Raw genomic sequence first — 27816 nt, forward strand, 5'->3', positions numbered from 1 at the left:
AACCTCAAGTCTTCTGTGTGTATGCAGAATCTCTGCTGCAAGCTCCTATGGGAGTCAAAGTTCTTGCTTAGCATACAAAGGCTTATGAGTTTTATAGTGTTCAGACTCTTAATCTACAGAGCGTAATTTAATCCTGTCTTAGCCGGCCGCACCGCAGAGCCCCAGCTGCAAACAGAGCACTGGTTGGTGGCTGTGGATGCGGCCACCCTCGGTAAACATTTCTGCACAACAGATGAAATTAGCTGATGTAACAGAGAAACAAAGAGCAAGGTTTGCAGAATGAGAGGTGGTAGCACGGCTCAGACCTTAAACACGGCAGCAGCTCCAAGCTCTGCTCAGCTGCCTGCCCGGAGCAGTGGTTCTCTCTTTCTGTACGTCGCTGTGCTTTGCCCTCTGCTAGGGCCGAGGAGATGTGGGAGGGCCCGGTGCTGCCCTGGCTGGCGGTGCCATAGCTCCGGCTGCACGGGAGCTGTCTGTGGTTGTGGAACGGCAGCGGGGAGCGGGAGCTGTTGTGGCCTTCCCCTGTCTGGGGGCATCCCCAGGGCCTCCCAGTCCCCTCCAAGGCACAGAGCTCGCAGAGGAAGGTTTGCTGCCAGCAGCACGCAGCGCTGGGACGGGCGTGCAGCACCTGGCTGAGCCCCAGGGCAGGGCCTGCGCTTGCAGTGCTGGTTCTGCATCGTGCCGGGGTCAGAGCTGACCTCTGCGGGAAAGGTTTGCTGTCTGCTCTATTAAAATCAACAGCGCGCTTCACTGAAGAATAGTGGGTTTTCCATTTTTTACAGTATTGCCATGGCAATGGCAGTTTTTCATACCACTAAGAGAGATGCAATTAGGATAAATCAATAGTTCCTAAAATATCTCTTCCCTGCTTCGGAGTAGAAGCTTTCATTCAACAGGTACTGAGCTGCTGCTCTTGGGTGAGTGCGGTGGTGGAAGGGGACCAAAATGGGAATCCCACAGAAGCGTTTTGCTGTAAGAACACGGCGTGGTGTCGGTCTCTGTGCTGGGAGCGCAGGGCGGCCACGTGACGTCCGCTGTCCTGGGGAAGCCGTGCCGCCAGCCCGCAGCCCTGGCACCCGAGCGCTTGGCTGCCGGCCGCGGGGCTCTGCCTGTGAGCGGGGCTGGGGCCGGGCAGCGCCTGGGGCTGCGTCTCGCTGCCACACCGCTGTTCTGTACCCACTTCTGTCACCTTGAGTATAAGGGCGGCTCGAGTGACTTCAGCTGCATTGTCCTCCACGACGGACGCATTTTGCTGGGGCTTCATAAAGCAAAAGAGAAAGCTGTGGTTAAAGAAAAATGTAAAGAGGGGAGTTGCGTGTTTCTTCAGAATTACTTCAGGGAGGATGTGCTCTTGTTGTTGGGGGGAAAGGGGATTTATGGCAGGAAGGGGGAGATTCAAATGACAATGCTGATGAGTGAATATTTTGAAGAGAACTTGATCTACAGGAGCTGCTGTCACGGGCGCATAACGTAATGTCTTTGTCTGCTGTCCTTGATTTACCTCCCTCTTCTCTCTTGATTTTACAGCCGTGCCCCACCGTGACCCCGGCTCTCTGCTTGCCGTGCTCTCATGAAAAATAGGCTGCTCCTCCCGGGGTGGTTACAGCCCTCTCTTGCAGCGTGCCATGCAGCAAGGGCTCCGTGCAGCTCTTCTAATGACATCCTTAATACCAGCAGAAGATGAATAATAAACCGGCTGCCATTGGTCCCAGAAGGGCCTTCTGGGGAGGTTTGTTTCGGAATAATGAGTATGGAAATTCTGCATCCGTAATGAACTGCAAGCAGTCTTCCAACTCACTCGTGCCGAAAATTCACGCTCGCCTTTTCTATAACTTGTCACTTTTCTTTTATTATTATTGTTCAGTATGTAAACAAGGCCGAGAAACTCTTTGTTCCTTTGTGCCTACTTACATTTGTCCATTAATCCCGATCTCCCCTCCCCCCCCCCCAATGCACCCAGGATTACACAAAGCAAAAGTCATTAATTTTTATCTCTGACTATCTGTAGGCTTCTTAATGTGGCCTGGCTTGCTTATGCACCACCAATTACATGTCATAAGTGCTTGTAGATGCTGAAGCGGTATCGCGGGCTGATGAATCACTGCCTCCTCTGATTAGTATGCACGAGGCCGTGCTCTTCTTTGAGCAGCTGGCATGCCAATGAGGATCTGGCTCTGCTGGTCAAGGCATCTGGACATGAATTCAATATGGATTGCTTTAATTAAATGGCTAAGCACACAAGGAGCTAAGAAACAACTCCATCATTGAGTGAAAGTTGAAAATAAAGTCGACATGAGAGCGTAGGTAGAAGGAATTGTTTAAACACCTGTTGTGTCACCGGCAAACCTCTGGGCTCCTTTTCCATTAGTGGAGTTCTTACTGAAATTCCTTCAGTAAGGTGCCATTATAATGTGAGAGTTACCATTCAAAGTTTAGGAAGCAGATCATCAGTGAACTTTTCCCTTTTTTTGCTCTTCATTGACACTGGTATTTTTTAATAGTAACATTGCAATTTATAGAAGCAACAAATTTGAAGGAGAGATCAGGTGGGTGTGTGCTGAACAACTGGGGCGTGGTGGTCTCCTCTGAACGTGCTAGGGATGGAGCAGGAGATGAGAAAAGCGCATTACGAAGGGCTTTCTGTGCCCAGTTTGAAAGTTTGTGGATTATATAAATAGAAAAAAACCACTACTTATGTATTTCCTACAGTTATGTATCGGGCTGCGCAGGACGGAAATACGAAGCCTGCTCTGTGCTTTTGGATTTTTCTGGTCAGATGCAGCTACAGCTCTGTTCTGCACCTGGCTGCGCCGGGCACACATCACGGGTCTGACTAAAGCGCTGCGTTGCTCTGAAGAGCTCTGAGTTCATCTGAGCTGTTCACTTCATTGATGGAGTGGTGCTGTGGGTAGAAACAAGACCTCTGCTGGGAGCTACATTGCTGCTCTCCTACTGAACCAGCACTCTGCCACCTACGTACCTGCAAGGACTGCCATATTGGTTCCTGCAAAACATGCAAAGCATTTACTGCTCTGGCAAAGCTCCTGCAGCCTGGCAGCGTGCTGCTGCGGCTGTGCCCTGTGCAGGTTGCTTCCCCCGGGCCTGGCTGTGCCCACAGGGCAGACAGGGAGTGGTGCTCAGAACGGAGCAGGTACAGGGTGTGCAGGGCAGAGGGAGATGGCAGGAGAGCTCTGAGGGATTGCTCTCGGATGCCTTCTGGTTGGGAAATGAAGAGCTTTAGTCCAGGCCAAGCTCTGGGATTTCATGTGCTTAATGACTTCGCGCACTTCGTATTTATTTTGGTCCTCAGGAGGAAACAAGCGTGCGGCTGTCAGGATATCTTGACAGACTCTGGAATGTTTCTCTTCCTTTCTTCCACGTGCAGTGTGCCATCCATAGGAGGCAATGATCGCTCCGTGCTTTGGAGAGCAGGACAAAGCTGTTGTTTCATCAGCAGTAAAGATGACACGGAGCTGGCCGGCTGTCGGCTGCAGCTGTGGGGCTGGGGGGACAGGAGGAGCTGCGAGCAGGGGGAGGCCGTGGGCCGGGGCTGCAGCGGGGCCAGGGGAAGTGAGGGTCCTCGTGCGGGCAGGCTGCCCTGCTGGGTTTGTTCGGCTGCTGAGCAGCGAGAGTGAGGCAGTCAGGAGTTGTGCTGGTGTCCTCCGGTTGCCGCTGCTCTAAGGCACTGCATTATCTAAATACGGTTTTAAGCTAAACGTTCCTATTAAAGTTGATGGGTGGGAAAGATACCAGTAATAAAAACAGCCAGCAAAGTTAAAGTAGCATTGGTATTAAAGGCATTTCTTCCCAAGTTTTGTATTTCAAGAGACTTTCTCATGTCGGTTGTGTCCTATCTGTGCTCCGTAAGGCAGAGCCCCGTCCCATCCTTGCTGTCCCTTGTCCCAGCGTGGGGCAGCGGGCGCTGTGCTCCCGAGCAACGTCACCGCTGTGTGCGCTCAGCAGACGGTGTTAGGGGAACTGCAGAAAGCACGCCCGTGCTGCTGCGGCGATGGCGTGTTTTTGCAGTCGTGGGTATTCATTCCAACTCAGTAGATGTTGCCCAATTTACCACTTGCTACTTGTTTGGGATTTTAATGAAAGTGACAAATTACACGATTGCATGTAACTGCTGTAGCAGCGATTTCTTCCGTTTTCTTCTCAACACAATTAGCCGTGCGGTGTGGGATCTCTGGTGGTTCCCCCCCACTCACCCACGTGTGTTTTTGGCAGTGCTTTCTGGAGGTCACTTCTCACAGAGCTCAGTGCCCTCTGCAGCGCGTTCCTGCAGGAGTGAAGCATCCTGTGCCTCGGGAAGGCAGCTCCGTGCCGCAGCCGATGCAGCGTGTTGTCCCCGGCCCGCGGCTCCGCTCAGCCCCAGCCCCGCTGCCCTGCCCGGCTCCTGTGGCTCTGGAGCTGCGCTCGCCGCCCGCGCTCGCACCTCCGAGTGCTGGACCGAAGGGATGTTGCCATGTGAACAAGTCATCACGTCTCCATGGCAACCAGCCGGATTGCAGCACCGCTCTGAGGAGTGGACTTTTTTTCCCTTTTTTTCCAGGCGGTGCTTTTCCTTTTGTTAAATTTGCTGAAGGGTTCACAATGGGAGGATTCCGGCTGCCTTATCGAGCAGCTCTGCGCGTCGACCTGTGCGCTGCGGTACGGCGCGGGCAGCAGGCGTGGGTCTCCCTGCCCGGGAGCACTGCAGCGGGCCGAGTCAGGGCCGGGGCACCTGGCGGGGCCTCTGTGCGTCCCCGGTGCTCCACCCAGTGTGGGCCTCTGCTGTTTGGAGGTGTCAGTGGGCTGGAATTAGGCTTTTGGAACGGTTTGAATTTATTTTTTCCTCGTCCTCCATTTCGTGTAGTGTGGGTAACTTCCAGCACCACGCAGCAGGAGCAGAGGAGGAGTGTGGAATGATTCGGGCACCTAGACACCGGGTGGGGAGGGCCCCACGAGCAGTGGCACGAGGGGACGGCGGCGCAACGTGCAGGGAAGATAATGCCCGAGAAAGGCAGCTGCTAGGGCCGGGCTGTGAAACACCATTTTGTTTGTTTAATTCCAGAGGGGTGGCTCTTTTTCCCTGGAACTGTATGAAAAGTTGTAGGCTAGGATGGCAGAGCTCCTCCAGGAGCACTGGACAGGCACGTCTGTATCTGTGGTATGCAAGCACGCGCTCCTGTGCAGCACGAGGGCTCTGCACGAGGCAGTGCCGTGGGAGCAGCACGAGGGGCTCCGCCCGGTGCGGCCCCGTCACCCACAGCTCCCTCTTGACAGGGAATGGCCGTGGCAGCTCAGCCTGTGCCTGCAGTGCGTGTGTCTCAGCCCGGCGTGGGTTTGCCTCCGGTCCCGTGCTGGGGGGCAGTCACCCTGTGCGGGCTGCGGGGATCACCTCTGCGTTGTACATAAAATCACAGCAAACAAGCCTCCGGTAGCACAGGACACTTCATAATTGATTTATGCGAGGACTCTGAAAGTTCTATTACCTTTTGTTTAGCTCAGGGGGCCTGACTCTGTGCAATCCATTGCTGAAACTAATTACAAGATATAATTAAACTGTGACACGAAGATATTATACCGTTAGTTTACTAATGACACCGCGAAGCTGTACCACCAGCACAGGACAGTGATTATGCTTCATTCATTATTTATCCGTTTGCTAAATGAGACGCTGACATTTTCAAAAATTACTTTGAGGTTTCTTAATTGTCGGCAGCAGGATGGCCAAGAAGGAGCTCTCCTTCCTCTTAGTTACTTATCCAAACCTCAGATGTATTATTAGCAGAAAATAAATAATAGCGGGAGCGCGGCGCCCAGCTCGCTGCCCATGGCCCCCCTGGGTCGGAGTCACGGCGTGGCAGCCAGGGCTGAGGGTGCTGGGGGCTTTGTGCCCTGCGCTGTGACCCAGGAGCTCTGTGCAGGAGTGCTGCTGGGTTTGGGTGGCTCCGTGCCGGTGGGGAAGCCTGCCTTCCAGATTTACACTGGGGTTTGAATCGTGGCCAGGTTTTGCCCCCAGTATCTGCTTTTTGGGTAAGTGCTTTAGGCTCTTCATTTTGAACACAGAACTTGGGTCAGGAAGCTGTTTGCTTCGGTGCCCTTCTGATTTTAGTCAAAACCAGAAGCTTCTGCATATCCTGTGACCTGGAGCCCTTCGCTACAGGCAGCGTTGTCCTCCCAAAGTTAGCTTGATGCAATGAAACAGCAACAAAAAATGGTAATGCAGAAAACACCAAACTTAAACTTATCCTCTGACTTCTGTGTATTCAGCCTGAGCCGTGCCCTGCGTGCTTCAGGAAGGAAGAGGCCATTCTTGTGCGTCACCTCAGTCTTCTACGTGCACCTCTGTGTGGTAACTTTTTGGGCTGAAAGAGCCTTGTTCACAGCAGTACCACGACTGGCGCGGGGGAGGCCGGGTGCCCGCAGCTGGGCAGTGCTGGTGGGGGTGGGCTGGGCGCTGCGGGTCGGGGCTGCTGGGTCCTGTGCCAGGGGCTGGCTGCTGTGGGAGGCGGTGCCCCAAGGCCTGCAGGAAGCGTCTGCGCCGTCCGTACTCGTGTCTGCAACCGCATCCCTGTGTAGCTGCTTCGTTTTCCTGTGCTACAGTTAACCACAGTTTTTGTAGAAGTTCTGTTGATCACGTTCTCCAGATGCTGGATTTACACTTCCTGCCCTGTGCCTCCCCACACCCTGGGTCCAGGGGTCGGGGGAGCAGCACTTTGGAGCAGCACAGTTCAGAAAGGAATGAGTTTGAAGGAAAATTGTTTCCCGCAGCCTTATTTACCCAGTAACTGGTAAATGTTTAACGGTCTCTAAGTGGGCTTCAGAGAAACCCTGAGACTGCAATTGTGTAAGGAAGATGGTGAGAAAGAGATTAGAGGATGTGAGATGAGTGCCTGGTACGCCAAAAAGGAACTGGGAGGTGTGGAGCTGCAGATTTTGCTAAAGTGGCCCTTACTGAAGGCTGTTTCCCTCCCAGATCCTGGAGACCACTGAATGCACTCCAGGATTTGCAGCGCGGCTCTGGCTGCCAGCAGCCATGGTGTGGCCGTCTCAGCCCCAGCACCAGGGAGTGGGAAAAGCAGCGAGGAGGCAGGGGAGTGCAAACTGACCAAGACTGCCCAGTTTGCTGTTAGGGGAGCACAACCCCTCCCTCCAGTCTGGGATGCCAGAATACAGGATTGCTTAGGTTTAATTGATTCTGCCTGTGGGTAGCAAGATCAATGTAGTGACTTTCCTAGGTCCTTTTCAGCCCTGCTTTCTATTATTCTAATAATAGAAATTCTAATTGTAGATTTCTGGGATCTGTCAGGGAGCCCAATGCAGAAATAGGTGGGGTGGTATCAGTGGAATACCTTTTTCCCCCAGGTAAAACTTAGGAGACTCAGGAGAAATTGCATCTATTTTGGCTTACCTTTTTCTTTGAATTAAAAAAATATTGCAAGTCTTTGATTGCCAGTTTTACCACTGACTGCTGTATGGAGAAAATCAGATCCTTACCTCGGTGCGACTGGGACAGAGCTGTACGGTGATATCAGACATGGAAGTAGTGCATCTGGGCTGAGAAGTGCCGTGCGCGTGCTCCTGTCGCGGTCCCTGCACCAGTTCTGTGCAGCACCGCTGATTTCTCCCAGCTTTTATTCCCATTGCAGGAGTAGCACGCTGCAGTGCTCTTCTAGCTTCTTCTGCTCTCTACCCCCATGGTGAACTGCGAGGCTCTAAATATAGGTCACCCCAGGCAATTAGGGAAGAGCTGCTGTTTTTGAAAGATGTTCAGCAGGCAGGAAGCCCAGCTTCCAAACGTGCCATCAGGTGAGATGGTGTTTGGCCTCAGCCAGTGATTGACAGGGGGTCTGCGTGTGCACAGATACATTATTTAAACATGGTGAGATATAAGAGATCTTCTGCACTAATTACTTCGAAGGCTGTATTAATCACAAGACACTTTAATACTCAATCAATACTTGCATTTGTCAGTGACCTTGTAAATCTCCTCCAGTAACTCTGCTGCGTGGCAGCGGCCATCGCTGAGCGCTCGGGGAACACGGGATCCAGGTGCTGTGCCCGGTGCTGCTGGGGCTCCAGCTCTGCCCAGCAGGGGTGCGATGGCGGTGTCAGAAGTGCCCCCGGGTGGAAGGAGAGGACGGATGCTGAGGTGGGCCCATAGTTGTGTTCTAACTACGGTGTCACCATTGCCGATGTGAACTGGGAAATGCAGGGAGGGGACATTCCAAATGGCATCATCTGGCTCTGGAAGTCTGCGCAGTGTGTCTGTGGTGGAATGGTGCTGCCTCTGGCGTCTCATGTTGTAGCTGCCATGAGTGTGTTGACGTGAGGCTACCGGAGAACTCATCCTCGTGTCATTTAGATGTAAGGGCTGTGAAATGTGCTTACGTCACAGTGAAGGAAGGAAGTTAAATAATGTCTTCAAATTAAGATAGGATTGTACCAGAGACGGCAGCCCGGAGTGACCTGAAGTGGGAAAGAGTTGTTTTGTTTCTGTATAAGGCACTGGGTCGGAAGAGGGCAACTGACAGACGGCCTCGATGCACCCTGGAGCCCATGTCCTGGTCCTGCAGAGCCGCTCCCTGGCAGGCAGCCCCGGTGCCGTGTGGTGCTGTGCGGTGCTGTGTGGTGCCATGCGGTGCCATGTGGTGCTGTGCAGTGCCATGTGGTGCTGTGCGGTGCCATGTGTTGCTGTGTGGTGCCATGCTGTGCAGTGCCGTGCCATGCCATGCAGTGCCTTGCAGTGCTCCTCCCCAGTGCAGGAGGCAGCGTTGCCTTGGTCCCCAGCACTGCCTGCTGTGTGTGCCCTGCAGGGCTGCGGGGCTCTGTGCCGGGTGCGTGGTGCCCAGAGTGGCAGTGAGGGTGCCAAACCCTGCTGGCCGTGGTGCTGAGCCCTGGCGTGCACTTCAGTTTTCAGCAATTGAAATGAGCGGTGCAACATTTTTGTGCCAGTGACTATTTCTTTCTGCGTTGGATTCCCATTGGTGACTGTTACACATCCTTCCTTTCAAATCTGACCTCGATACCACATTTGCAGTGCCAAATCTGAAAATATCTAAGCCATTATGTTGGGCTTTCTTTGTGGCATTTTTTGTCCACAACAAGATTTGTTTTCATTGCAAAATCCTCTCCTGTACCGGGGTCAGCATTGTGTTCCCCCATCTGCGGCACGGCGGTTGGGTGGCACCCGTACCCATGTGCCACGTCTCCTGCCCTGTGTGCATTGTGCTCTTTGTGGCAGTTTTATCTTCACGCTCCTTTGTGTAGAGTCTGTGTGAAGAAATCTCATCCGTAGTGCACCCCAGCTGCCTCCCACCTCTCCGCACCGCCTGTCCGCAGCCGCCCAGAGCTGTCATCCCAGAGCTGCTCAGCTGCAGGAGGAGGTTACTGCTTTCCTCTGCTCTCAGGCCATTTTTTTCTATGCTTCTTTTTTATTATTTTATTTTATTTGTGGTCCCTGTCATTCTGCCGGGGCAAAGGGGTAAAGAGATTTGACACTAAGTGCGGGGAAACGCTGTATCTGGAATCTATCTTCGAGACGGCGAAAGAATAAAAATTCATGGCAGGACAGCCGCCGCTGACACGTTCCCAAAGACATATTGCGGGCAGCGTTATTTATTGTGGCACGGAGTTCATAGAAGTGCTACCTCCGAGCACCCGGAGAGATCCTAAAAAGCCCATCTCCCATCAGGTGGGGCAGATTTATGGCGGAGCCGGCGGAGGGGTCGCGGCGCTGGCGGAGGCGGGAGCCTGGCTGTGCTGCTGCGCGCGGCGTGGCGCGATTGGGCAGCGCGGGGCGCGAGCCGTAATGCTGGCCATAAAATTACAGTGACACGCTGCCTGCATGGCAGTGCTGGAGGAGGGGACGGCCTGCTTCCTGGAGCTGCATGGGGCAGGCGCGTGGCCCATATTTTAGGTTGATGCAGAGGAGGAGCGGTGGGGGCGGGTAGGGACAGATTGATGGCCCCGTGGGGAGCAGCGCGCTCCCTGTGCTGGGGCTCAACTGAGCTGCGGCGCTGCTGGGCCGGGGCGGAGCGCGTCCATACGTGTGGATGTGCCACTGTGGTCTGTGGTTCCACCTCACCTTTAGCTTTAGCTGTTGGCCACACCAGAACTGACAAGTATCGGTAGCTGTAGGAAATGAAATAATATGAGCGTTCTGGTTGTAGACGAGTCTGAGTCCAAGGAAGACAGGTGTAAGTGGGCATCTTGCTAATTTTCTATTGTGCTATGTTCAGCTGCTACGCTGAGAAGTATCGACACCTTCTTTCCTCCTGTGCTAACTCACTTGAGAAAAATCAGGCAGCAAAATAAAAAGAAGTAGCACTTGATGGAGGCGCGTGACCTGGAATTACCTGGAGGCATTTTTCTATGCATTCTTTGAGCTTTGCTCTCCCACACCTCTGTTGTCTCATTGCTCTTTTTTCACCTTGGGTGAAATTTGGATTGTAAGGAATTCATTTGCGTTCACAGAGTGACATTGCAAGTTGCATGGACAATCAATGCACTGATTGGCTTAGAGCTGACAGGAGGCTGCTGGAGCACGGGGTGAAGGCACGCTCTGAACACACCGCTCAGCCCCAGCCACAGAGTCACCGTTTGCTGAGCTGTCCAGGAAGCAAAACCCACGCTGGCTGGAAGCTGCGCAAATCTTTGGAGGTCATTAAGGAGCTCTCTCTCTCTCTCCAGTGATGCGAATGTGTTCCTTAGGCCCCACTGCACCTCGAGGGCTCTTGGAACGTCACTTCTCCTTCCTCTCCTCTACAGTCTCTGTTTCCCATCTGTGACAATGTAAAGAGAAAGAAGAACACATCTGCAGCTCCAGCAGAGCAACCACAACCACGCGGTGATGGCAGTAGGGAGCAACAAGGCTGATGTGACGCAGGAGCTCAGCTAAGCCAAGGGCAGCGAGCTTGCTGCTCGGTGGCTTGTCCTGACCATGTGTCTGCCTGCAGGAGTGGATTTTTCCTGTGGTGCTGGATGTATAGGGCAGAGGCAGGTGTCAGCAGCAGCACAGGATCCAGCATCTTCACCATTGCTGGGGTTTGTTTCCTCCTTTGGTGCTAGCATGGCCCAGCACTTAGCCCTGTCCTCCTCTCTCTGGCTCGGTGTTGCAGGGCTCAGCTCTTGCCTTTCCTGTCCCCACGCCAGCACCTTTCCCTGCCCTTGCTGTTGTTGTCCCTTCGCTGCCAGGCACTGGGCGTGCTGCTTGCTGTCTACCCGGCCCCCTCAGGAAGACAATCTGTGCCGGCCCTAGGGCAGCTGGAGGCAGGAGGCCGGAGGCTGCTTTCCAGCTTCATAAACCCCTGGCGGTATTCGGAGTCATGATTCCCATGTTCAGCCGTCTGCGCTCTCCCTGGGATGGCTAATCCCTCAGTGCAGGGCTGCGGGCGCAGTATTGATCACTGTCTCTCTGAACCTCGGCTGTGCGTGCCACTTGTCAGACCTCCGCAGGAGCAGCCCTGGAGCTGGGGCACCGCCTGCAGACGCAGGGCCAGCAGGTGGATGGGCGGAGGGGTCAGCAGGGGCGGCGGGATCCCCGGCCCGGGGAGGCTGTGGAAGGCGTAACGTGGCACGGCACTTGCAGCTCACACTCTCATCATTAATATGTAGGTTGCCCCAAAAGTAATGCCTCCTGTTTATTTACATGGAAATTACAACAGATACAAAGAAGACAATAGCACTATTTGATAGAGCAAATTCTCATCTACAGTGTTTTTTGACATCATCCTGCATGCAGTGCCTGTAACGATCTGCGGCAGTGGAGGCGATTGCTATTTCACAGCTGCTATGATGGTGTCGTTGTTAAGAACGTGTTGCCCATGCAGTCCAACATTCACTGTGCTGACACCCACTCTTCGCTCTCCATAAGCATTCACAAGCATCGATGAATGTCATTGAATGCCATGTTTTTGCATGGAGAATTTGACTGACACACCTTTGTTTCATACACACTTCCACATCAGATGCCGTTGTGTCAGACCACCCCTCTGCTGCCATCTGTCGCGCAGCAACAAAACGTAGCGGTGTATTGGCAGGGAGGTTCAGCCTGTGCTGCCATACCACCAGTGTCCACCTCTGATGTCGTGGGCCAGTACCATAACACAGGAGGCATTACTTTCGGAGCAGCCATGTACTTGTTGAGCTGCTCGGGGACGCGTGTGCGGGTGAGGGGTGTGCTGCTGCGGTCAGGCACTGCGGGGCGCAGGGCCTTGTGCAGCGCATCCCGCACGGCACGGCTGCAGGGCCCCCTGCTGCACAGAGCCCCAGGACACAAGGCAGGGCTGCAGGCCCCGGGACTGAGGCTTAGAGCTTGGACGAGAGGGCTGAAAGAGGCAAAAAGAAGGACTTAGCATATTTTTAATTAAAATAACAAGCTGGGAACTGTCACTACATAGATTCCTTTGTATCCTGAGTTCCTTTCCTTCTTTTCATCTCTGACTTTTTAGATTAGGCGCTCTTGGAGTAGGGATCACATTTTCTTCTGATCTGGAAGATGCCTGGCATACTTTGAGGGCCGGCATTGTCCATGCAGTAATGAGAGAAAGCAGAGCTGCGGTCATGCTGCTGTCCTCCTGCTACCTGCCATCGCTGTGAGACATTTGGTACTTAAAATATTTGTGCGCAGCGCGTCTGTAATACTGAGGGTTGTTCACAGATTAATTCTCCTGCCGCTTCCGGGGTCGGCGTTGGTTTGTCTGCTTTGTATATTCTTGGTGAATTAGGAATGGAGGCACAGAGACACCAAGTTCTTCACCCAAAGAAATGGAAGGAATTGGCGACAGCTGCTGGGTTATGGCATTCCGTGTAGCACAGAGCTCACCATTGCCAAGCATCCTACAGCAGTGGGTTCAGAAGAATGGCCGACGTTGCATGTTTTTTGTGTTAGATGAGTATTGAGGAGGTTAAGTGCACAGTGTCGGATGCTGCTCTGTTACACGTGCCGAGTTTGGGCTGAGGTGAACCCGTCAATCAAAGCGGTGCTGATTGTATCACATGATTGGAAATTTGTTCTAACAGTGGTACAGCCCAGCAGAACAGATTTCATAAGTGCAGCTTGATTCTCCATCCATGTAATTTAGCATAAAACCTAGGAAGGAAGCAAAGCAAACTGAAGTAATTGCAAAATACAAATTTTAATAGAGCTAATGCTCTGGAGGATCTGTGTCAGGGGAGCAGGGTTTGGGTTTGTTTGTACAGATGGGGCTGAATGGCACTCGAGGAGCTGCTGGGCTGCTCCGCGCTCCGGCCGTGCGCGAGGGCTCTGCTGCCGTGCGCTCTGCAGCGCCCAGGGCGGGGGAAGGGGACACAGCCTCGGTTGGACCTTTCCTTTACAGCGGGCTTTTCCTATTTGTCACACACATCCAAGAGGTAACTCCTGCGTGGTTCTGGAAGCTGCACGTACCGTGGCGAGCGGTAGTTCCCTGCCCTGATTCCACTTTCTCTTCTGCCATTAAGAGCAGATTTCCCGACCCTCCTCGCTTTTCGGAGGGCAGCGGGCATTCCTCCAGCCCGGCAGCCGCCCGTCAGAGGGGTGACCGGCCTGCCTAGGTTGTGAGCAGCACCGCTGCCTTCTGACCCACCTACATTAATGAGGAGATGCTGCTAATTTTAAACATGCTCCACGCTGACCCCGAGCAAGAGGTGGGAGGCTGCCAAGGGCTCCACATCTGCTCACGTTAAATATAAAATACAATAAAAACAGCCCAAAAATGAGCCGTGGCTCTGCAGGGCGTCCTCTTCTCCTTCATTACTGCTGGGTCAGATTGAGCCTTATCTCTGTAAGACATTATGACAGATGCCTTCCCTCTTCATACGCCTCATCTCGGCCTTGAGATTTTACCGTTTCCCCGGTTCGCTGAGGTGGGGGTACCAGTGGCAGCTGCTGGAAGGAGCTCCGGTGCCTGGCCACAGGATGCGACCAGTCTGACGGTTTCCCACGTTGTTTTTTTCTTTAAACTACTCGAGAGTGCTCACAAATTCGTTAATCCATTCTCGTGTTCCCTAGATGTAATTTGCAGTTCTTTGATGTTGGGCTGTGTACCGCGCGTCTGAGCTCCGCCGATGCTGCTGTGTGATCACAGCACTGTTCTGCAGTACGTTCTATAGCAGATGGCCTTTACAGACTGTCCTGCACTTTCTTTTCAAGATCTGAAGCTTTCAGATATTAATAGCTTTGCCACTAAATATCTTCATACCTCTGATTAGAGATTATTGTTCTTTTTTAAGATTTCTCTGCTACTAACAATGTCTGGTGTCGCTTTTAATTGTCACATCTGCTGCAGCTCCATGAGAACAGCCCCGGCCACGTGCACAGGTCGGAGGCGGTGGCTGCTCCACCAGGCTGAGCCCAGGCCACGCACGTTGCAGGGACGCTGCTGTGAGATGGAAGCGGGGGCCCGGCCCCCAGCTGCCGTCCCCATTAGCGGCAGTGTGAGGGGCCGCAGCCCTCCAGCGCCGCCCAGAACCACGGGTGCGATTCGCTGACTTTGATGGCACGCTCACAGCCATCTCGCTGCCGCTCTGATCTTCGTTAGCTGTGTGGCCCTTTAAATATCCCATTTCAAATGGGAACGAGAAAGCGATCTGGTGGAGCCCTTCCCATCGTTCGGATCTGCGCTCTGATTAAGGCTTCCCTCACCCGTATCCATCACTTTCTTCCTTTCTGAAGGAGTCAGCTTGATTCAGTACTTTTGGGACTCGGTGACATTAATGTATCTGTTTTATGTAACACGGGGTCATTATTAACAGAATCCTAGATCATAAAAAAGGTATAACAAGAGAGAAGGAGGGTTTTTCCCCTTGAAGATAATAGCAGTCACGCAGAAGAAGAGGAGGGCAGGGGTCAGCGAGCTGCCGCCTGATTGGGCGCTCGCGCTCCGCATTGACATTTCTGCAGTTTCATCAGAAAGTCTAAATAATCCATGTGAAAACGCCGGGTTATTTACAGAAGATATATATGCGCTGCATGAGCCTGCGAGATACTGAAGACATAATCTTGGCTCTTGGTGCCTGCTTTTGTATGGCAATACCCCTGCTGCTGCTGCTGCTGTTGATGTAAAGACGCACACAGTCTGCGAGCCAATGCGTGGCTGCGGGGAGCTGGGCGGGTGGGAGACATACGGGAATTTGGGAATAGTGAAATGAGAGCGCCCTGGGACTTCAGCGGGGCCGGGAGGCGGGAGGCAGCGCTCTGGGGACGGGGAGCTGGGTGCGTCCCCCCGGGCTGGGCGCTGCGGGGCCTTGGGGGTCAGCGCACCCCCAGGGAGGGGCTGGGGCAGTGCGAGGCTCCGGCGCTGGGGAGCGTTCCCGGTTGGCATTTCATGTTTTTCTGTGTCTTCCATTTGTAAATGGTTCCTTATTTACAGGTAGCTGCAATGCCTAATGTGCTTTTCTAATTTCTATTTAATTTTTTTTTGCATTTGTTAGAAAATTGGTTTTCTTTTGTACAAATTGACGTGTTTGTGGAGAGGAGGGTCTGGGATATTTTCTCTACGGGATGTATCAAAGCGTCGCAGCCCTTAGAAGCACATGAAAGGAGCGGCCGTGGCGCAGCGCACTGCTCACCCGCTGCTTCCCCCCGCGGTGCCGGCTGCGCGGCGTTGGGCGGCCGGGTCACTGCTGAGGCACCAGCCCTGGGCTCTGCCCCCAGCACTGCGAGCAGAAAGGCCCGGCCCGGCCGTGAGCTGAGCTCCCCAGCATCGGCTCTGACACATTTACCAGTTGGTACAACCGACGTGGTTCCTACTTTTGTTTGGATCCCGGTTCTTAACGTGTAATTCTTTTTAGCACAACCATGACAATTAGAAACATTTTGTAAAGGGAGGACCGAGCTCTTTGTGTTACTGGGGAGTCCAGAAGCAGCAGTGTCAGGGAGCCCACCACACTGTGTAAGGTTAAAGCTCTCCCATAAAATCGTGCGTTGCCAACCCTAGATTTGAGTAACTTGATAAAACAGTCATGTTTGCAAACCAAACCTGAGTCCTCGAAGTGCATGCTTAGCTGAGTTTGCAGAGGAGTAAGTCAATTCTCTGAAGCAAAACGCATTCAGAGCCATTTGACGTTTTAGCTCGAAACCCTTCTTTCAATTTGCTTTGAGATTAAACTTGGCCACAAGGCCACAACCTAGGGGGGAATTTTGGAACAATTTTCAAAGCGGTTAATTTGGACATTTTTCAACTATTTAAATGCAAATAGAAATGAATAAATAATTTATGCATTGCTTTGACTGAAAAATATTTTTGTGTAAGAACACACAAACTGTCCCACAGTTAGTATGGCCTGTCTTCAGAGCAGCTGGCTGCTTGGAAAAACAAGTTGTGGACCTGGGAAAGGGGCCACTTGCACTCCGTCCTTCGCAGTTGTGTTTACCTTCGTATCTGTTGCTTTGACTGGGCTGTTGGAGGGCGAGTGGGACCGTGACAGTACAATAATACGCACTCGAAAAAAGATTATAGAACATATTACAAAGTTATGTAAAAGTCATTATTACACTGTAGCAAAGTTAAATGATATGTTTAGATAAGACTTTAATTCTTGAAGAATTCCAAACTGTGGAGCCAGACCTATCAGTGGACCGAAGTGACAGAACCGTGTTAGCTCTGGAGGACGCGTGTGTTTATAGCAGATGAGGCTTTGGCGAGTCGCGCAGTGGTACAGACGCGCCGTCCCGCAGTGCTGCGCTGCACAGAGCGCAGGGCAGTGGCCGGGCTGGGCTCCCGTCAGCAGCACACTCAGCTTGGGAGGCGTTTGTGGCAGCTTTCCCCGCAGCACCGACGGCCGTTACCCTCTGCTCCCATAGGGGGACAGCGTGGGTACCTGATCTCACAGAGACCTGAGAAATACCTGCAAATACTTCAGAAAAACAGTTTTAAGCAGCTGGTAAAACTACAAGAAATGGACAGTTGAGCAAAACATTGTCGAAAATTAGGAAAAAATGTTTTTTCTGTGTTTTTTTCTGCTTTTTAAATTTTCTTTCCCTTGAAAATCAAACTGAAATTAAATAATTTATTGCATCAAACAAAATATTCTAATCAGACCAAATGTTGTTTAGTTTTGTTTTAGGAATAAGAATACTTCCATTCAGTACAAAGCAGTAGCAGTTCTTCAGGGTCCAGCTTTGCGGTCAGCCACTAAACCACAGCGATGAGCCACATCACATCTCTGCACCCAGACCCCTGGGGCTGTGGGGTCAGTGGGATGCTGCGGAGGGGCCGCGCGTGGCCGCAGGCTGCAGCCCAGTGTGTCAGCATCCCGACTCCACCACCCCGGCTGGTTCTGTGCTTGGTGCTGGGCTCGTTTTCCTTCAGCTATTAATGGCCACAATGAGGCTGTTGGTCCTTTCAATTACACTGTAGTGAATCCTTTAATCTCTTTAAGTAGCTACCCTAGTCTCAGCTCATCGCGCTCTTTACCTCATGTAGCATCTATACCCCAATCCTAATCTGGAGCTGAAAGTCAATAGTGGTGTTTTTTTCTTTTTTTCCCCCCACCTTTATTCTCCCTGGGTTTTTGCGTACCTAAGGAAACAAGAAAGAAGCGTTGCGCTGGGCCCGGCCTGGTGGGAACTGGTAACCCCAGCTGGGGGGGATGCAGGTAATGGGTGTGCAACATCCAAACAAGGCTATTGAGGTTTTGAAGGGGAGGAAAAACATTTTTTTCATGCATTTTCATTGATTTTCAATATTGTACAAAGCCTAGTCATGTAAAGCAATAACACAGAAAAGATACAATCATTGAAAAACAATTACAGATCAAATGCCCACTGCTTGAAGTCAGCCACATGCCCAGCCCACCCCCTGGGCCAGGCCTCGTTGGCTGTGCACAGTAAGGGATGAAAACGGATTAGAATTAGAGAACTGCCGTACGGTTTGGGTTGGAAGGGACCTTAAAGCCCATCCAGCCCTCATACTTACCCTAAGCCTTCCTCTCCTCGGGTTCCAGGCCGTTTAAGCACTGCAGGGCTGCAGCGAGGCCTCCTGGGGCTTCTCCTCTCCAGGCTGAACACCCCCTGCTCTCAGCCTTGTCATAATTAGTTGTAATAATTAGATGTCCCGTCGAGATGCCATACTGGCGGGTGGCTTTCCCCCAGCAGTTGCTGTCTGTCGCAGTGTGGGCAGACCTGTGCAGGGCAGCGTGCCTCTCGCCCTGGGGCGCAGACAGGGGCCCCTCCCCGCTCTGTTCCTGCAGCGTGCCGAGCTCCTCTCTCTTTTCAGCATCCTCCATTCAGTGAATTACTGTTAATGCTGTGGTTGGGCACCACAGGCCAGGAGGGGTAGCGACCCTCAGACAGCCGGCGTGTCTGCCTGTCCCTGGGCGCTGCGTGGGCCCTGCCTGTGCTAGGAGGCCTCGCGGCCCACGTGCCCCGTGGCTGGCTGTAAGTCTTGGCAGGGTGCGACATGCCCGTCCGCCCGAATTAGCGTGGGGCACGCGACGCTTAGCGCGCTGCTAATTGCCATCAGCCGAACACAAGCAGCCCAGTGTGTGGGCACGCGGCGGGACAAAGCGCGAGCAGGCGCTGCCGGAGCCGTACCCGCACGGAACGGGGGCTGCCCGCATTGCTGCCGGCCGCGGGCAGGTGCCCAGGCAACCGCCAGCCGCCCGCCGCTTTGTGCCGTGTGGTGAGAGGCCTGGGCCGGGCACGGGCTCCTGCACGCAGCCTGAACCCAGGGGAGCAGTGGGCAGTTCTGTGCGCAGGGAGCAGCGCCGGTCCCACGGGAGCCCCTTCCTGCAAACCCGCAGCTGTGGAGGGGTCAGGGCCGCCTCCCCGTCTGCTCCCCGCCGTGTCTCCCAAAGGACGCAGGAGGCCCCAGGGCCACCCTGCCCCAGCCCCAGCCCCACTTGCTCGGAGCACCCTGAGCCCCCGCCCAGCCCCGGGCTGCAGAGGGGTTGCTGCCGCTGGCACCCCGCTCCGGGGAGCGATTCCCAAAGGCAGGAGGGGTGTGCTGCCCACCCTGCCGCCAGCAAGAGAAGGGGGGGTTCTCCCATGTGTGGCAGAGCCTGGGGGAAAGGAATGCTTCTTTCATCTAATCTGCTGGAGGACTGAGTAATGTATTCTCCTGTAACTAATCTGGAGGCAGCAATGGGGCTGTTCTCTCATCTCCAGTACGGCGGCAGTGACTGAGGGAATCCATCCTCCACATACCTGCCAGAGTCCCAGTAATTAATCTTGTTATATGGCCAAAATGAGAAGCCTGAGCTTTCTGTTTCTCTGCTGTTCCTCAAAGGATCCCCTAAGGATTGGGGATGCTGTTCTATGTGCAAAAAACCAGATATGCAGGTGTAGGGCTTAACCTTCCCTGCCCCTTTAGCCCAAACGGTGCCGGTACTTCTGTTCCCTGACCCGGCCCCTTCACTGCAGCAAGTAAAAGCTTTCCTTGGAGTGGAAATCAGGATCCTGTTTAATCAGTGCTGCGTGCCTGCATCTTATCTCCCAGTCACTGATTTCTGGGAGTTTTTCAGGAGCTCTTCTCTGATAGTTTTAAATTTGACTTTCCCGAAAAACAGTGTGTTAGCTGCATTATCTGTGCTTCACCTTGCTATCTCCTCTTTCTGGGTTATTTATGAGTATGCTGGAACAGTGCAGAACCTTCTGTTCCCCTCCCTTGCTACTTTTTGTTCATTCCCTTTTTTCCCTATCTTTCTATCAGGAATTGTCAGGAACGTTAATCCCGTGCTCCATGACAGTTTAGTTTCCTTAAGAACATTCAGTGAGGTGTGTCCTAGAAAAGCTTGCAGAAAATCTGCCTGCCTGGTGTCAGACCAAATCCCGTCTGAGTGGGGCTCTGGGAGAATGTGAACCCACGTGCAGGAGCCTCGGCTCTGGGGCTCCCCTGCGAACACCATGTGAACTCATGCTAATTCCGGCCCTGCTGACTGTGTTCTACCATTTTGCCCTTTCTGAAAATCTGACTTTTCTGTTCTACAGTTCCCATGATCGGTCCTAAAACTCGTTTTAAAGATTTGTCACCTTCCGGTTCTCTGATACAAAGAAAGTAAGTTCGGCAGTTTCCTATTTGAGCTGTTTTAAAACTCTTGAGGGAGGACGGCCTGCTTGTGGTGATTTGTCACTCCGGTGCGCCAACCTTCCCGACCTCCTCCATTGCAAACTTCAGTGCAAAGAATTAATTTAATTTTGCTGCTGTGTCCTTATCTTTCTTAATTCTTCCCTTTGCGCCTTGATCATCCATCAGCTGTGCCTGGTGACTGACAGGCTTCCTGCTTTTGTGTTTGGAAAGTTTTTATTAGCTCTCCTAACTCTGGCAATTGTTCATCAGGATCCTTGGCTGGCCTTATCATGGTTGTGCATTTCACTTGCTAGATTTATGTCGTGTTCCATTTTTCTGAAGGTAACTTTTATTTCCAGTAGCTTCCTTCTGTCTGTGTTCAGCCCACACCTCGCGCAGTGCCTGTCCCTTCCCCTGGCTGCGCCACGCACACGTCCATGCCCAGCAGCACGCTGCTGCCCCGGGTTTGCAGCCTGCTGGGTTGTAGCCCTGCTGCAGGCCAACCCCGCAGGGATAGATCCATCTGCTGCCAGGACTGCTCTGTTCAGCCTGTGCTAGAGTTCTGCATGCTGTTTTCTCTGCTTTTCTAGTAACCACTAGGTTACCGCTGAAAACAGGTCTTTTACCAAGAAAGGAAATTATGGTATGCGTTCAAATGTTGGAGAAGGTAAAGAGAGAGGTAAAAAATTGAGGAGAGGGAAACTAGGTGTCTGAAACTCCCATCCATAATTACACAACAGCTGCAGAGAACTGACTGCACTGGGGACACCATGGGAATGGAGGAGGTCCCCTGCCTGTGATCCATGGGATTGGTTGCACCAGCATCCGTCCGCTCTGCCGTGGTCCCTCCGAATGCCTGAGCTGTGTGCTGAAGCTTATCCTCCCCTTTGGGGCACGGAAGCTCAGCCTGACTCCAGCTGCTTCTCCTGACTCTCCACTGTATTCGTTTTCATTCCTTATGCATCCACTCCCCTGCGTACTACGTGGGAAGCAGTGCTGGGCTGTAGTGGTTAGGCAGAAAAGTGAGACCGCAGAACTTCTGTCTTTGCTGATAAACAAGTCAGAGTGAGGCCATGACACTGATAAACTTGTAGGTTGTTCATTGGCAAAGCCACCTGTGTGTAGCTGGTGCAATCTTTTATGTATGAAGCCAGGCAGCTGGAGAGTGCTCTGGGAAGTGCAGCTCTGTAGCAGAACGGACCTACCATGTAAAGGTGCTGTACGTCAGCTTGCAGTTGCAAGAGGTGGAACGTTTGGGAATGTTGACTGAATTTGAGCTGACCACAAATCAAAAATATTATTTACTCTAACTGTGATCAAAGTTTTTGGTTCTTTTGTGCAATATTCCAGAGTCTTCTGGATTCCTCATGTACTTCATATTCTTTTGTTGGCAGGCGCTGATCTGGAGAATTTGTACCAAATATTTCCTGGCTGAGTAGGAACCATCGCTCCATCCCCACTCGTTGGTGCTGGATCTTGGTACATTTCCATACTGAGGTAGGGAGATCTTCTATGACCTCATTTTCTTAAGCCTTGGAGAAGTGATTTTTGTGTTGGTAGCCCTCCTGGGAGGTGTAATATAAATAACATGGATTAAAAGAGATGTGATTGCATGTAATGCAACCGTGCTGCTGTCTCAAACAGATTTTAGAGTTCTTTGTGTCTTTTATCCTCTGCCATTCTGGTAAGCAGCAATATTTGCTTGCTCTTTCTTAAATGGCTGTATTTCTTAAATGGCAGTCATTTTGTAAATGACTGTTTTTTGATAAATGCCATCTGCATGAGGTATTTCCTAGCACATGGCTCGGTGGATGGTAGTCTTCGCTCCTCTTGTTTTCCATATAGTAAGATGAATGAAAAGGTGTTTTTTGAACAAGATCATCCATAACGTGCTATTTTTTTCCTGGGTGTGTTCAAGCCAATGCCTTGTCAGGTTATAGCTCTGTGTGGGCTAGTGAGTTACCTTAGGGACTCCATTGTTTAATTATTTGTCTCGGCCCTAACTCTTAGTTTCTGTCATTAAAGGACAGGCCAAATGATCAGTGACCATGGCTTAATCTTCTTAGCAAGAAAGCTGTCCCTTGAATTTCTGCCCTAATCAAACAGGCATAAGGAAAGATGAGAAAATAAGATTTCTGGCCTGTTTCATATTGCATGTGAATTGTTGAAAGTAAATCATATTTCGATGATCTGTTTCAGATCTTAAGTATTCACTTTCCAACACTTACGGTAAATGATGTGCTGGCAGAAGAAACATGGTTAAAAACCAGCCTCCTCTTCTGGCTAGTCTGGAAGTCTCTCTCTGCTTTCCCCATTAGATTTGGCACTGAAGATGTACCCGTTGTCCAAATGTTGTAATTTCTTTCAAAATGATTTTTTATGTAACTAGAATTCACCGAGTCACTGTGAAGTACCTGATTTTATTATGTCTGTGTGTCTTGAGTCATTATAGAGTCATTCATAAAAGCTGGGATACTCTGTAATACCGAAACTGTGTTTGTGTAATATTGATAGCAATGGAAAGGTTAATGGTAGGCTTCACAAAGCACCTATCAGTATCTTCTGTCTCGATTGAGAAATGAAAGCTGTAAGTTTGGGTTTGGATTCTTTTCTTGATTTACTTTTTTATCCCTTAAGGAAGCTTTCTCTCTTGCTTCCTTCATACGTTTGTATCTGAAGTATTTTGTTTACAATGTAAGTGCACGCTTCAACTTCTTGAGAATCATCAGCTTTATAAATTAAATTGAAGCCTTGGGAAATTCTGTGATGGGCAAAGACATGCGTTCTCTTTGTGCCCTTCCTATCTCGGAAGATCCCAAGTAAAGCATCTGCTTGTTCCTGTTTAGTCAGGAAACTTTTCAAACATTTGTATCTTTTGTGTGTGGTGTATGACGGTCTTCAGATTTCGTAAACTGAATCCAGAGATTTGAGTGAGGAATAGGAACACTGCACACCCACCTTCCCTGAGCTTGAACGAATATTCTTGACTTTGATCTGAGAATGAGAAGGAAAGATTGATGAAACAGAGGAAGTACAGACAAGCAGGCAGAAGGTGAGAGATGGAAGAGAAAGATAAAAGAGGCTGACACGCAGAATGTTTCAAACATTTCAGGGGATTACACCGCGTGGTTGTTGGTGCCATTTACATGCCATTGCGTCATTACTCATTTTGTTGTATTGTAAATTGTTGTGTTCTTTAAAAACACCCAACATCTACAAATGGAATAAATTTGGGGACCCGTCTGTTCCAGTTTTCATGAGTGACTGTGGCAGAGGGAGCAGGAAGGTGTGGAGGGACCCGCGGCCCTGCCCCGTGGGCTGCGCCGTGTTGGGCTGCCAGAGAGCGAGAGCAGACAGGACAGAAGGGGAGAGCAAGAGTGGAGCGGATTGAGGACAGGCAGCGGGCAGGGTGGGTAACCCTGGGGAGCTGGTTCGAGCGTCTCAGCTGAAGAGACGTCTCTAAATACACCTGGTGAAAAACAAGCCGTAAGGGATTGGAAGGGCAGTACTTCACTGCAAGGGGGAACGAGCCGGAAGCCTGTTTAATGTCTGGCACGTGGGTACGCACACACGGCGTCATGCGAGCGGGTAGCTGCGCCTCTGGCATCATTGGTATCAGAGTACTGAATCTGAATAATTTGTTGGGCAAATGTGTAGAAATGATACGATTGCTGGAAACCAGGGTGCGTACCCATTTTCACCACATCCACTGTTTTTTAGCTTTGTTTTAATTTTTAGAAACGTTCGTTCTCAAGATGTGACTGTCCTCCTGAGATATGTTTTCAGTTTAAGCACGACGACGCTGCGTTAAGGATGGTACCAAAGTAGTAGCTTCTGTTAGGAAATATTTCTGAGCTCCAGTAACACTTAACAGTCAGGCTGGAGTTTGGCGAAGAGAAAGCCTTCAGGGAAAAAAAGTTTTTCTAAATGTCCAGGCAAAAACTGGCTTTTGCTTATCTGAATTGTAATGCTTGAAGGTTGTAGAACTGGTCAGTATGTGCAGGTACAGCTTTATTTGGCCAAAGCTGAGAGATCTGAAGGCTCGCTTGCCTCAAGAAGAGGCCCAAATCCCTAACCAGCTTCAGGAAAACCAGCAGTGTTAGTTCCGTGAGGACCAGGCTGTGTCTGAGTAGACTAAGCCTTTGTTACCTTCACTTCTGCGTGTTGTTCTTATTTTTCTCTTTGGATCTGATACAGACTTGGTCTTGGAACTGAAGGCTTTGATTTTAATCTATAGTGGCGAGAAAACTGCTGTTGTTTACATTGCTGCTATATTTGTCATAGACTTTATTCTGTTATTGCAGTTACCTATTTATTGGCCAGCTGTTCTTCGATAAGTGCTAAGAAAGTGGAGGAGGTAGGACCCCTGCCACATGTCAGTGGACACAGTATGCTGGTCAGAACTCGTGGTTCGTGCCCTCCCGCGTCACCTCCCGCATCACAGCAGGCAGCAGGGAGCCCGGCCTCAGAGCACAGCTGGGCAGGAATCCTTCTGCTTCCCAGGGCCCTGCTCCGCGCACTGCAGCCTGCCAGGCCCTGCTCCGAGCGCGCGGTGCTGCTGCTGGGGCACCGCTCCCAGCACACTCCGAGCACCTGTTGTTGGGCAGCACCCAGGGAACATGGGAGCGCAAACAGCATCCCCCACCTGGCAGGAGGACAGGTGCTGCCCGGCAGTGCTTCACCGCGCCTGGGCTGGTTTAGTTCGTGGCCATGGCAACCGCTGCATCCAGAGAAATTCATGCTTCCATATCAGAGGGCAAATAATGTCTGTGCTGCAGCTCTCTCTCTGAGTGAGACAGTTCTGTTTTGCAATCAGGCAGTGAAGCACATGCTCTGAATTGCGGGTTTCACTGACAGCAAGAAAAAGGTTGGAAAGTCCTTGTTTTTTTTCTGGGCTTGGCACGTTTGGCCTAAAGTTGGCTCTATCATGGGGCGTGTGAGAAACATCCTTCAGGAACGTCACAAATAAGATACTGCTCCCCAAAGCCATATCCTATTTGCTAATATTTTCTGAGGTTTGTTCTTCAGTTTAAGTATGTCTTGATCTTCTGGCATAAGAATGTGTTTTTTTATGTAGCTTCCCTGTATTTTATTTCAGTACTGAAAATAGAGTGGGAACATACTTGCAGCTCATCATCCGGGTGATGTGCTGGCCTATGACAGACAGTTCTCATATGATCTCCCAGAATACTCTTTTTAACTGGCACAGAGGCTCTTTCAGAAACTACAGTGAAAGTCGGGTTTTATTCCATTGGCTCCAAAACTCTCTGGCCCCACGTCATAAGTAGTCCAGCAGTAGGACCCATGGCAAGCAGCAAGCATTTCATCACTATTTGCAGTGTTTACAGTTAAAAGTTTACTTGTAAGGATTTGCTGCGGATGAGGGTAAATATTGAAGATATTTAATGGTTTTGATGTGTTTGTCTACTTGTCACTGCAGATGAAACACATTGATGTCCCTACTGTGCATAAATTAGAGAGGTTTCCTTAGACACCAGCTGATTCTCTTATTGTTTCTCTTACTGGGAGATACAGGCATGTGGCAGGTAATGAGAGGTTTTCTTTCAACTTCTTCAACAGATAACATCTTTAAGTTGTCTGTCTTCAAAACATTCAGGCTGTGGGCTCTTGACTGGTGTAAACCAGCATGACTCCACTGAAATTAGTGGAGATAGCTCGTTAGCCACACAGCCTAAGAGGCTTTGCCCGTATCATCCAACCCGCACTAAGAATATGAGAAAAATGACAAAGGAGTCTGAAATACATTTTCCTTTTGTCCCTGTTAACATTCCTGCTTTCCAGTAGTATGTATTGCACAGGTTTTCAGAGCTGAGGAAATTCCTGTGACTGCAGCACGTTTTCAGTGGTGCTGGGATTGGGTTCCTACGGTTCGAGGTGAGCAGCAGGGACAGCGTCCCCGGGCTGTGCCCCGATTCCTGGCCTTCCAGAGCAGAGAGCAGTAAGGCCCAGGCTGATGTGTGCTCAGACGACCCGGGGAGATCTGGGGTTGATCACAGACTCCTCCTTTCTGCATTCATACTCGCATAAAAATCCTGCTGACATATGCCTTTGTGGCGTGTGAAGCACCCACGCACACCCTTAAAAAAAAAGCAGACGTGTCATGCAGTAGAGGTTATTTCAAAACTTCCCTTGTTTGATAGCTGCTGATAAAAAGGCCATGCTTGGGTTAAATTGCTTTATTCCACACAGCCGTATACGGCTCAACATCTGTACACCCTTTGTGTGAGCAGCGCCGTGCCAGGGGAAGCCGTGCGAGCACCCGCTGCCCCGTCCCACACCTCCGCCCCGCAGCGCGGCCGGCCCTGCCCACGGGAGTGAGGGACACCGGGAGCGGGCACAAGGATTTTGGAAGTTTATGCTTAGAGGCAGTGAAGCTTTTTTCTAATTAAAGTTCATTAGTAGCGATTGTAGTAATTATAACATTAACAGCAGCCAGAGTGGGAACAATTAAGGCTTCTGTTCTGGCCAATTGCTGGCATCTCTTTGGGTCTCTGTGCAGCCAATGCTGTGGCATCCTGGTGCAGAGCGCCGGCACGGAGCCTCTCACGTGAGCCCTGGTGCTGGAGGGACACGGTGTGCTTCCGGGCATTCTCCAGCCTGCAGGATTTTCATCTCTTCTGGCCCCAGCGCCACAAGGCTCCACCTTTCAGCCTGAACACCGTTTAAATGTATCATTTGTTTTCATTATAGGGTTTGCATCTCTGCCTTTCATTCTTGTTCATGAACGTCTGGAGTCTGATTGGGAAACAAAAGGCAAATGCAGACATAGCAGGCGATGTGACAAAGGACACGGTTACAGCTCTGGCAAGCTCCACCGCACCGGTGGTAGCGAGGAGATGGCCATTTGCTGATTGCCTGGGGTTGACATGGCTTGGTTAGTATGCTAATCCAGCCTCTCACATTTAACATTCAGATCAGGTCCGCGCAGAGCGCGGCGCTGGGAAGGGGTGGCTGCCTGGAGTCCCGGCCGCGCCGCAGCGATCGCACACACACCCAAACCGAGCGGCTCCGCTGCCATGCGCTCTCTCCCTCTTGCACACCCTTTCCCCTCTCCTCCCCTCCTGCCCTCCCTGGTGCACACGCGTACATACCATCCGAAAAGCTTCCTGCAGATGCTGAAAAATAGGAAATGTGGAAAAGCCATGTATGATTGGCTCATTTCTCTGCCTCCTTGTCCCCAAAGATTCCCCCTTTAATGGACCATGTGTTTCTGCTGCTGGAGAAGCCCAGAATGTAATGCACCAAAATTCAGTAATAACGAAGCAAGACGAAGTTTAACGTCCAAAGCAAAGGGATGGCATTTTTGTAGCTCACATACAACGTAACAGTCAGCAGGAGGCTTAAAATTCCCTCTGTCCTCTCTCCCCACCCAACCTCAGCCCAGGAGAAAGAAAACGTTTATTGCAATCCATTTGTTTAGGGCAGCGATCAGATGCCCAGGTGGGAAGTAAGGCTTGCTCCTATTATTGCAGAATATTGTTGCTTTTCCTGTGAGCTTGGAGGCAGGGAGTTGCAATCCCCCACCTAGCGTAAGTGGTTCCCAGTTTCCAGAATTAAAGAAGGAATTGTTTCCAGAGTCAGTTCGCATGGTAAGGTCCAGCAGATCCTGCAGCCACAAGAGAACTTAATTCCTCAAGCTCCCTTTTCTTTGTTTTTGTAATGTCACAGCAGTTCTGCAGAGGCATATGGAGAATCGTCAGCTGCTGCTTGCATTCGGAGGGCTTTGGAAGTTGCATTTTCAGAGACCGGGTCAGATGTGGGTAAAAATGAGTCTCCGTCTGACATGTAAGCAGACAAA

The 27816-nt window shown here is 51.3% G+C and overlaps 1 protein-coding gene across 1 annotated transcript in view; it reads left to right on the plus strand.

Annotated features, from left to right (window-relative positions):
• Positions 1–27816, plus strand: part of ZFHX3 (zinc finger homeobox 3) — a 510940-nt gene that overhangs the window by 271787 nt on the left and 211337 nt on the right. Inside the window, 1 exon segment of the mRNA XM_021408156.1 lies at positions 21392–21494. The gene's annotated coding sequence lies outside the window, so the exon portion shown is untranslated.

The sequence above is a fragment of the Numida meleagris genome, chromosome 10 (genome assembly GCF_002078875.1).
Source record: "Numida meleagris isolate 19003 breed g44 Domestic line chromosome 10, NumMel1.0, whole genome shotgun sequence".
Classification (NCBI taxonomy): domain Eukaryota; kingdom Metazoa; phylum Chordata; class Aves; order Galliformes; family Numididae; genus Numida; species Numida meleagris.